The 12,600-nt window shown below is 37.7% G+C and overlaps 1 protein-coding gene across 4 annotated transcripts in view; it reads right to left on the reverse strand.

The window, feature by feature from the left end:
- Positions 1-12,600, reverse strand: part of INPP4B (inositol polyphosphate-4-phosphatase type II B) — an 802,990-nt gene that overhangs the window by 445,523 nt on the left and 344,867 nt on the right. The gene's annotated exons all lie outside the window — the stretch shown is intronic.

Genomic DNA, 12,600 nt, shown 5'->3' on the forward strand with positions numbered 1-12,600 from the left:
AGCGGGCCTCCCGCTGAGCAGGGAGCCCGATGCGGGGCTGGATCCCAGGACCTGGAATCATGACCTGAGCCAAAGGCAGACGCTTAACGACTGAGCCACCCAGGCGCCCCTCCACTGATACATTTTAAAGTTCAGATTTTCAGTTCTAGAATTTCAGTATGATCCTTTATCACTCACTTTTTCTATAGTTGCTTTAAACCCTTAAACATATTTATAAAAGGTATTTAAAATATTTAATATAAACAGGCTGTGATAAGAGCTGGTTTTAGCATTTTATTTTTCAACATCTTGGTCATCTGGGTTTCCGTTTTTGTTGACTACTTTTCCTTTTGATTCTAGGAAACATTTTCTTCCTTCTTCACATGACCAGTAATTTTCATTTTGTTTTGTTTTATGATAGCCACTGCAGATTTTACATTGAAAGGAGTCTTGGCTATGGTGTTACCCATTAAAAAATATATAATTTTGACATGCAGATAAACTCTTGGAGGACCCTCCCAATCCTGTCCAGTTTGCTTTTTGCCCTTTGTTAGGGAAGATTTACCCTGATTTTGTTTTAAATCTAGGATGTGGCTCTTACTCTATGGTATGGCCCTTATTTCCAAAGCATAATCTTTCTGGGGTTTCAACTGATTGAGGTGTTCAGCAATGTTATTCTACTATGGATGACTGAGCAATCATTTCCTCTAACATTACACAATTTCTGGTATCTATATTCTACTCTTAGCCCCACATGAAATCTCACCCTATCCTTGCATCAGAAACCACAGCCTCAACTCAATGTTTGCCTTCTCTTCACAATGAGATCTCCACTCTCTGTGTAGGATTACTTTCCCGCTCCAAATCAGAAACACTGAAAAAATGTGAGGCTCACCTCACATTTTTTTTCCTTTTTATAAGTATCAAATTCTTGCCCTGTCTGTTGCTCGATTACAGCCGACAGTCATTTGTTATATTTTGTCTAGTCTGATGGTTGTTTACAGTAGAAGGATAACTTGAGAAACAGTTATTGTGTCATGGATGGAAGAAGTCTTATATCATAGGCATCTTAATGATGCATATTCTACAAAGGTCCAATGAAGTACTGAAAAAGTAGTATATCTCAAGTCTATTTTAAGATTATATATCTATCTACCAACAGATAGATATAGATATATCTCCAAGTTATTTACATAACAGTTGTATGCATCAATATATAGTGCCATTAGTAATGTAATGGAATACCAGTTTCTCTACAGAGTTATACACACTAAGTATTTTATTTTGTTTCATAATGAAACAAATTCAGGATAATGTGAATTCCATATTAATGTTTGAAAAGGCAGAGTAGCAAGTTGATATTTGCACCCCTCAAAAAATCAAAATTTTTCTCTGATTTCTGTTTTCCAGTAGCTTCCTTCTGCCTATAGCTATCCTGGATTCTCAGCCCACAGTTTACCCCAGGACCCTTAAGTGTCCATAGAAAAAGGGTTCTGGTAGCTTCTCATTGTCAGCTTGCCATTATAATTTTACCACAGGGTTTTCGACTGTTTTTAATTGTGATTGAGGTGATAATAATTTCACTTTCAGAGGCTTTTGGTTGAGAACCTTAGTTTCATTCAAAGCCTCAAAAAGTACTGCAAAATAAACTATCTGTGCATGTGAAGTCCCAAATTTCTCTAACTTTGCTATTTCCATGCTGAGTGAAATCTAAGACTTTATTGGAGTAGTGATTTTCTTGGGTAAACCCCTGATTCTCAGCCTCCAGACCATATATGAAAATGCCACAGGAAAATAAAGAGCTGCTGTCTTCAGCTCACTTTGGAAAGACTTTCATCACTCCCGACTCTTGGTGTGTCTAGAACCCATTGGTTCCACAGCTTTCAGGTATCTTTGAAAATATGATTTTTATAATTTATCCACCTTTTATAGTTCTGTCAGCAGTTTTGTTGGCCTAACATGACTTACTACCTTCTATTTTGGCAGAAGTCCAGTTTTGCCATTTTTAAACTTTATTTTTTTAAGATTTTATTTATTTATTTATTTGAGAGAGAGAGAGAGAGACTGCGTGAGAGAGAGCAGGGGGGAAGAGCAAAAAGGGAGGGAGAGGGACAAGTAGACTCCCCATTGAGTGTGGAGCCCCATGTGGGGCTCAATCCCAGGACCGGAGATCATGACCCAGGGGGAACCAAGAGTCCACTGTTAAACCAACTAAGCCATCTAGGTGCCCCTGGTTTTGAACTTTATACAAGTAGAATTATATAATATATATTCTTTATTAGCATCCAGCTAATTTTGCTCAATATTATTTTTTAGATATTCATCCATTTCCTTGAATGTTTATTCTCATTACTATAGATTATTCCATTGCATGATTACACCAAATTTTATATATGCATTCTATGGTTAATGAGTATTTGAGGAATTTCTACTTTCTAGCTATAATGAATAGTGCTACTTTGAACATTCTTATAAACATCTTTTTCATAAATATATAAATGCACATTTGTTAAGTGTACATAGTAGTAGAAATTCTGGGTCATGTAGCTATTGTCAAACAGATTTCCAAGTGGAAATTTCCTACTTACATTTTCACCATTAGTGTATGAACGCTTTTATTTGTATTTCCTACTTACATTTTCACCATTAGTGTATGAAGGCTTTTATTTGTATATTTTTAATTGACTATATTTTCTCTCAGATCTTTGTCACATTCTTATTAAGTCATTGTTTTTCCTATTGTTTTATGTAAATCTTTTATATGATAAAGACATTAACCATCATATTTTCAGCAAATATATCCTCACATATTCTGTTCATTGTATTTTAATTTCAACTATGCCAAGCATAATGTGTAAATAACTAGATTATTCATACTTTGAATTATCTACATATCTCCCTCAGTCCTTACAGTAGATAATTAAGTTTTAATTTTATCACAATAAATTCCTTATCAACAGAATTACCTATCAATATTCAATATAATGGAAGGAAAGATGGTGGAGGAGTAGGGGACCCTATTTCAACTGGTCCCTGGAATTGAGCTGGATATCTACCAGACCACTCTGAGCACCCACAAAACCAGCCTGAGATGTAAGAAGATCTGGATCTCTACAAACAGAATATCGCAGGCGGTTGGTTTTGAGGTACAAAGCGGGGAGCCGTGATTCTGCGGGCAGATACGGAAGGATAAATGGCAGCGGGAGGGTGCCTGGTCGTGGGGATCCTACACCGCCGGTGAGCGACAGCCTCGCGCGCTGCGGACGGGGCACAGACTCGCAGACCGGTGGTGGCGGGGAAAGGACTTTAGGGCAGCCCCAGGGATGGAAACCCGAGCGGCGGGGTCGCACGGGCGAACTGGGAGCGGCTGGCAGTTTTAGAAGCACAAAGGGCAGAGACGTGCTCCGACCTGGAGGCAGGACTGGGGGCGCTGCGGAGGGGCGCACAACCCAGGACACTGCAGTTTATAGCAGCACAGACAGAAACGGAGACAGTGTGGCCTGGAGAGCTCACTGAAGAACAGACTGCAGTCTCTCTGCTCTGAGGCAGAGGGCTGGAAACAGTCTCTTCTGCTCTGACTCGCGGAAGAGACGCGTAAAGTCTCCAGGGAAAGCCGCCAGAGAACAAAAGCCCCAAAAACTGATTCCCGCTGAGCCCATCCCCCACCACAGGGGGGCAGGGCAACTCCCCCCAAACAGGGTTGCCTGAGTAACAGCGCGGCAGGCCCCTCCCCCAGAAGACAGGCTGGGAAAACAAGAGGCCAGCAACCCTAAGGTCCCAAGAAAACAGGTGCATCTTGCTTGGCTTCTGGTCAATAATTTGGACTCTATACATTCCCTCAAACACCCATCAACAGAATGACTAGGAGGAGGAGCCCCCCAAACAGAAAAGACTCAGAGATTATGACTTATGCTGCAGATTTACAAATGGATGCACATAAAACCAAGATGTCGGAGATGGAATTCAGGCTAGCAATTGTGAAGACAATGGCTAGAATGGAGAAATCAATTAATGACAACATAGAGTCTCTAAGGGCAGAAATGAAAGGTGAATTGGCAGAACTTAAAAATGCTATCAATGAGATCCAATCCAATCTAGATAATCTAACAGCTAGGGTAACTGAGACAGAAGAGAGAATAAGCGATCTGGAAGACAGTATAATAGATAAAAAGGGAAAAGAGGAGGCCAGGGAAAAACAACTCAGAATCCATGAAAATAGAATCAGAGAAATAAGTGACACCATGAAGCGTTCCAATGTCAGAACAATTGGAATCCCGGAGGGAGTGGAGAGAGAGAGAGGACTAGAAGATGTATTTGAGCAAATCGTAGCTGAGAACTTCCCTCATCTGGGGAATGAAACAAACATTCGCGTCCTAGAGGCAGAGAGGACCCCTCCCAAGATCAAGGAAAACAGGCCAACACCCCGGCATGTAATAGTAAAACTTGCAAATCTTAGAACCAAGGAAATCATCTTAGGGCAGTTAGGGGGAAGAGATTCCTTACGTACAGAGGGAGGAACATCAGAATAACGTCAGACCTATCCACAGAGACCTGGCAAGCCAGAAAGGCCTGGCAAGACATATTCAGGGTACTAATGAGAAGAACACGCAGCCAAGAATACTTTATCTGGCGAGGCTGTCATTTAGAATGGATGGAGAGATGCAGAGCTTCCATGACCAGCAGAAACTGAAAGAATATGTGACCACTAAGCCAGCCCTGCAAGAAATATTAAGAGGGGTTCTATAAAAGGAGAAAGACCCCAAGAGTGATATACAACAGAAATTTACAGGGACAATCTATAAAAACAACATCTTCACAGGCAACATGATGACAATTAATTCATATCTTTCAATAAGCACTCTCAACGTGAATGGCCTAAACGCTCCCATAAAATGGCACAGGGTTGCAGATTGGATAAAAAGACAGGACCCATCCATATGCTGTCTACAAGAGACTCATTTTGAACCTAAAGATACATCCAGACTGAAAGTGAAGGGATAGAGATCCATCTTCCATGCCAGCGGACCTCAAAAGAAAGCTGGGGTAGCAATTCTTATATCAGACAAATTAGATTTTAAACTAAAGTCTGTAATTAGAGACACAGAAGGACACTATATCATTCTTAAAGGGTCTATCGAACAAGAAGATCTAACAATTGTAAATATCTATGCCCCCAACATGGGAGCAGCCATCTACATAAGCCAACTGTTAACCAAAATAAAGAGTCATATTGATAACAATACGTTAATTGTAGGAGACCTCAATACTCCACTCTCAGCAATGGACAGATCATCTAAGCAGAAAATCAACAAGGAAACAAAAGTTTTGAATGATACATTGGACCAGATGGACCTCATAGATATTTACATAACATTCCACCCTAAAACAACAGAATACTCATTCTTCTCGAGCGCACATGGAACTTTCTCCAGAATAGACCACATACTGGGTCACAAATCAGGTCTCAACCATACCAAAAGATTGAGATTATTCCCTCCATATTCTCAGATCACAATGCTTTAAAACTGGAACTCAATCACAAGAAAAAATTTGGCAGAAATTCAAACACTTGGAAGCTAAAGACCACTCTGCTCAAGAATGTTTGGGTCAACCAGGAAATCAAAGAAGAACTTAAACAACTCATGGAAATCAATGAGAATGAAAACACATTGGTCCAAAACCTATGGGATACTGCAAAGGCGGTCCTAAGGGGGAAATACATAGCCATCCAAGCCTCACTCAAAAAAATAGAAAAATCCCAAATTCATCAACTAATTCTACACCTTAAAGAACTAGAGTAAAAGGAACAAACGATGCCTAAGCCACGCATTAGAAGAGAAATAATTAAAATTAGAGGAGAAATCAATGAATTAGAAACCAGATACACAGTATATCAGATCAACGAAACTAGAAGTTGGTTCTTTGAAAGAATTAATAAGATCGATAAACCACTGGCCAGACTTATCCAAAAGAAAAAAGAAAGGACCCAAATTAATAAAATTATGAATGAGAGAGGAGAGATGACGACTAACACCAAGGAAATAGAAACAATTATTAGAAATTATTATCAACAACTATATGCCAATAAACTGAGCAATCTGGATGAAATGGAGGCCTTCCTGGAAACCTATAAGCTGCCAAGACTGAAACAGGAAGAAATTGACAACCTGAATAGGCCAATAACCAGTAACGAGATTGAAGCAGTGATCAAAAACCTCCCAAAAAACAAGAGCCCAGGGCCTGATGGATTCCCTGGGGAATTCTACCAAACATTCAAAGAAGAAATAATACCTATTCTACTGAAGCTGTTTCAAAAAATAGAAACAGAAGGAAAACTTCCAAACTCATTCTATGAGGCCAGCATTACCTTAATCCCCAAACCAGGCAAAGACCCCATCAAAAAGGAGAATTTCAGACCGATATCCCTGATGAATATGGATTCCAAAATCCTCAATAAAATCCTAGCTAATAGGATCCAACAATACATTAAAAGGATCATCCACCACGACCAAGTGGGATTTATCCCTGGGATGCAAGGGTGGTTCAATATTTGCAAATCAATCAATGTGATAGAACACATTAATAAGAGGAGGGAGAAGAACCATATGGTCCTCTCAATTGGTGCATAAAAAGCATTTGACAAAATACAACATCCTTTCCTGATTAAAACTCTTCAGAGTATACGGATAGAGGAAACATTCCTCAAGTTCATAAAATCCATCTATGAAAAACCCACAGCAAATATCATCCTCAATGGGGAAAAGCTGAGAGCCTTTCCCTTAAGATCAGGAACACGTCAAGGATGCCGACTCTCGCCGCTATTATTCAACATAGTACTAGAAGTCCTAGCAACAGCAATCAGACAACAAAAAGAAATAAAAGGTATTCAAGTTGGCAAAGAAGAAGTCAAACTCTCTCTTTTCGCAGACGACATGATACTTTATGTGGAAAACCCAAAAGACTCCACCCCCAAATTACTAGAACTCATCCAGCAATTCAGTAATGTGGCAGGATACAAAATCAATGCACAGAAATCAGTTGCTTTCTTATACACTAACAATGCAACTGTAGAAAGAGAAAGTAGAGAAACAATTCCATTTACAATAGCACCAAAAACCATAAGATACCTTGGAATAAGCCTAACCAAAGAGGTAAAGGATCTATACTCTAGGAACTACAGAACACTCATGAAAGAAATTGAAGAAGACACAAAAAGATGGAAAAATATTCCATGCTCATGGATCAGAAGAATAAACATTGTTAAAATGTCTATGCTACCCAGAGCAATCTATACCTTCAATGCCATCCCAATCAAAATTCCAATGACATTTTTCAAAGTGCTGGAACTAACAATCTTAAAATTTGTATGGAATCAGAAAAGACCCCGAATCACCAAGGAAATTTTGAAAAAGAAATACAAAGCTGGGGGCATCACGTTGCCTGATTTTAAGCTATATTACAAAGCTGTGATCACCAAGACAGCATGGTACTGGCACAAAAACAGACATATAGACCAGTGGAACAGAATAGAGAACCCAGATATGGACCCTCAACTCTATGGTCAAATAATCTTTGACAAAGCAGGAAAAAACATGCAATGGAAAAAAGACAGTCTCTTCAATAAATGGTGCTGGGAAAATTGGACAGCCACATGCAGAAGAATGAAACTCGACCATTCTCTAACACCACTCACAAAGATAAACTCAAAGTGGATGAAAGACCTCAATGTGAGACAGGAATCCATCAAAATCCTAGAGGAGAACATAGGCAGTAACCTCTTTGACATCGCCCACAGCAACTTCTTTCAAGATACATCTCCAAAAGCTAGTGAAACAAAAGCAAAAATGAACTTTTGGGACTTCATCAAGATAAAAAGCTTCTGCACAGCAAAGGAAACAGTCAACAAAACAAAGAGGCAACCCACAGAATGGGAGAAGATATTTGCAAATGACACTACAGATAAAGGGCTGGTATCCAAGATCTATAAAGAACTTCTCAAACTCAACACCCAAAAAACAAATAATCAAGCCAAAAAGTGGGCAGAAGATATGAAAAGACACTTCTCTGAAGAAGACATACATATGGCTAACAGACACATGAAAAAATGTTCATCATCATTAGCCATCAGGGAAATCCAAATCAAAACCACACTGAGATACCACCTTACATCAGTTAGAATGGCAAAAATGGACAGGGAGAGAAACAACAAATGTTGGAGAGGTTGTGGAGAAAGGGGAACTCTCTTACACTGTTGGTGGGAATGCAAGTTGGTACAGCCACTTTGGAAAACAGTGTGGAGGTGCCTCAAAAATGTAAAAATAGAGCTACCCTATGACCCAGCAATTGCACTACTGGGTATTTACCCCAAAGACACAGATGTAGTGAAAAGAAGGGCCATATGCACCCCAATGTTCATAGCAGCAATGTCCGTAATAGCCAAACTGTGGAAAGAGCCGAGATGCCCTTCAATAGATGAATGGATAAAGAAGATGTCTTCCATATATACAATGGAATATTACTCAGGCATCAGAAAGGATGAATACCCAACTTTTACATCAACATGGATGGGACTGGAGGAGATTATGCTAAGTGAAATAAGTCAAGCAGAGAAAGTCAATTATCATATGGTTTCACTTATTTGTGGAACATAAGGAATAGCATGGAGGACACTAGGAGAAGGAAGGGAAAAATGAGGGGGGCGGAATTGGAGGGAGAGATGAACCATGAGAGACTATGGACTCTGAGAAACAGGGTTTTAGAGGGGAGGGGGGAGGGGGGAGTGGTTAGCCTGGTGATGGGTATTAAGGAGGGCACGTACTGCATGGAGCACTGGGTGTTATACGAAAACAATGGATCATGGATCACCACATCAAAAACTAATGATGTATTGTATGGTGACTAACATAACATAATAAAATTATAAAAAAAATAAAATAAAATGTACCTCTTGGTACAAGCACTTTGGGAAAAAAATATTCAATATAATGATGTAAAATATCACTTTAAGACTGATGTATAAAACAAATTAAGAACAATGTAGATTCACTATTACTCATTGGACAGATCGAGTTACAAACTGTAAATAGCAAAAAAAAAAAAAAGAGGAAGAACAAGGGATGTCTGTACAAAAAAAAATTATAGCTATGTAATAAGGGTAAAATGGATCTATAATTAATAAGGTGAGACTTTTTTTGCCTTACTGTGACCCTCCATAAAATACCATATATGAATGTTTGTAGCTACCAAGTTCCCTAGCATGCCCATCTCAAACAGTCCTTTTTTACCTGATACTTTATTAGCCATGTCACATTTCATTACTACAGCTGTGACTAATACCAGGTAATAAGTAAACAATGTTGAGCTCCAGCAATCCTATCCTAACTGTAACTGTTAGAATCACAAAAAGGCAAACCAACAAGCAATGTAATATGCCCAAGTTACATTTATCTTGATATTCAGTAAAACCAATTTCCAGTCTAATATGTTTTTGTAGCACTATCTTCTGGAGAATTTACATTAAAAAAAGTACAATAGAGATTCAGGTCTATATCTGTTAGTGATGAAAATCTCAAGTTTTTACAGAAGAGATTAATAAGCCCCAAGACTTCCAAACAGGCTTTTAAATCCACAAAATGTGTCATTGTGTTTAATCTCTGCCTCATCTCAAGTATATTTTAAACAAATGCTATATTGACTAAACACAGGGTAAATAAACCAGAGTCAAAGTTGTAAATAATTACATCCATAAACAGTGCTCCACTTACAGAAAGAAAACTATGTCTGAATTCTTGGTTTGTTTTCAATTTTATGGACTTTTTCAATGTTATCTTGAAAAAACCACATTTTCCAGTAGTAGACTTCATCCCCTCCTCCCAGTCTATTATCACTCACTTTAGTCATCGCACTGAAAGTCTTTGGCATACTTAGCATATTGCCAAATAGGAGAATGAAAAGGCTTACCCCTACTAATATATGTCCTCCCACTACCCATCTGAAATATGTAGGGAAAATGAAACAAATTTTCCAAATAAGCTTACATAAATGACTATTTGCAGTTATGTGATCTGTGACTTATTTGGCACAGAAAATGAGAAAATGAAATGAAAAGACAAAACTTCAGTTAAAAGACATATTATGTATATGTAGTATGGCTGTATTTATAAGCCTTTAAAGGTACTTGAAATCATGACATAACCAGCTTATCTCTATTTTGCAACTTATTTTTTTTAATTTTTATATTAACTTTTCTTTGGTGATTTCATCAGGGGAGTAAGCCAGTGTCAAAAATGCCAACCCAAGCAATGTATGGCCACAACTCAAATCTACCAGCCTCTTCCAATCACATAATTTTTCTAATGAGTAAAAGTCACTTCCCACAAAGCAATGACACAGAAATAAACTGAGAGATTTGTAGCTACTAAGAAAGTTAAGGATGACTCTGATTTTATGAGAAAGCCAACGGTCATTATAAATAATATACCTATTTAAAAAGTCTTATTTAGAAAGGAATTAACTTGAAATGCTCCAGTTTAGATTAGAAGATAATCTTTACAATGCATTTTTTGAATACTAGAAGACAAAACTATGAGTTGGAATTGTCAAATATAAAGAGGGCAACCTAAAGGCAAATTTGTGTGTCTTTGTAAGTATCTAGTCTCAGGGTTTAAGAGAATAAAGCAATTTTCCAAAATGTACAAAGCATTTTGAAAAGGTATTTGGAAAGACTTTTCTCCCTGTAAGGACTGCTTATTAACACCTTTGTAGTTAGATAATGCAGAAGCTATTTCTTTATTCTTGTGATCTGCCTTGGATCTTCAAGAATAAAGAAAAATATCTCTTTTTTTGTAAAAACTATTCAACCTATCTAGGGAGCTGGAACTAGGTTTAATACCACTGAGAAAAGCTCTGGTTATTTACTTGACTTACCAACAAGAAACAACCCAGCATTCTGAGAGAGAAAAAAAAAAAAATTTAATCACACCTTGACCATGCAAAATAATAATAATCAAATACCTGAGAAGAAGGAGTTACTGTTAGCATACACCACTTGATTAAAAGGAAATTAAATCAGGAAATATGATAGTTTAAAGCCATGTAAAATAAAATTTAGAATAGGTTTTAGCTGTATTGATCTAAGGGTATATATAACCTATAGTCTCTTTTATTGGACAGACTCCCTGAGGCCAAATAAGATTTCATTAAGTTACACAGATTATGAAATATTTTTGCTTTTTCTAGTAATTTTTATTTACAAACTATCTTTTGTCTAAGACATACTGAGCAGGAATAGGAATTGCTTTTACCAGAAAACTGAACATGTAACTATTCAGGCATCCCGTGGAATAAGTTGTCCTGGGAATAATGTTATCCATCACCCCACAGGGGTCATTATTGCTGAAAGATACCAATTACTAATTCAACAATCCTCCAAGTATTCTGCCCTTTAACCAATAAAAAAAAGATAAATTTGCAGGCTGTTAAGAAATTATTTAAACCCTATTTTATCTTGGAAGAGTAATCTATACACTCCCTACCTTTACTTCTTTTTTTCCTTCCTTGACCCTGCAATCTAACCAAAACCCTACCATTCCAAAATATGACTTACATTGAGATTGCTAGTGACAGCCTAAAGGCCAAGCTTCCCTAATGAGCCTCTCTGTAGCCTTAGAAAATTATGATATTCTCTTTGAGAATCAGAGAAGATTCTAGAAACAGCAAGATAAATTCAGGAGTTCACTTCCCTCCACAAAGAGCTCTAAGATTTTTGCTCATAGCCAGTACTATCAGAAGCTATGGATGCCAAGCATGAGAGAACACATAAGCTTTGTTCCGTGTAGTATAGGGCTTGGCAAGATTCTGAGGAACTGGAGCCCAAGGGTAAGGCCCAATAAATTATACTTCTGGAGAAAAACTTGGCATATGTAACTATGTCATCCTGAGAAGGTTGACTTAATAAACTCTGGTGTCTCCTGAACAGCAAGGGAAAGAGAAAGTACATCAGGTGAACTGGATCGCTCTGCCCTTGAGACCATGTGATTACAGAGATAATTTAGAACTGTGTGGCTTCTCAAGAATCAATTTAATTGCCAATTCTTTCTCTACTTCTTTGATACAAAAATCTTCTCCCAGTCTCTGGCCAATTTTTCAACCCAGGAATGACTTTCTCAAGAACCTAGGAGCCATCCCTTTGAAATGTAAGGCATCAAGAAAAATAATGCCAAGAAGACATAGGCCATCTGAATAGGCCTATATCTATTAAAGAAATTGAATAAATAATTGATAACCTTCCAAAACAGAAAGCAGAAAACAGACAGGTTCACTGGTGAATTCTATCAAACTCTTAGAAATTACACTAATTTGCCACAATCACTTTCAGAGGAGAGAAGAAAAAAATATATCCCAACTTTTTCTATGAGGCCAGCATTACTCTAATACCAAAACCAGGCAAAAACATTATAAGAAAAAAACTACAGACCTACATTTCTCATGAAAAGAGATGAAAAAATCCCCAACATATTAGCAAATTGAATTTGTAAGAGTATAAAAAGAATTATATATCATGACAAATAGGATATATACCAGATACGCAAGACATGTTCAACACTCAAAAACCAATTAATA

The sequence above is a fragment of the Halichoerus grypus genome, chromosome 3 (genome assembly GCF_964656455.1).
Source record: "Halichoerus grypus chromosome 3, mHalGry1.hap1.1, whole genome shotgun sequence".
NCBI classification, from domain to species: domain Eukaryota; kingdom Metazoa; phylum Chordata; class Mammalia; order Carnivora; family Phocidae; genus Halichoerus; species Halichoerus grypus.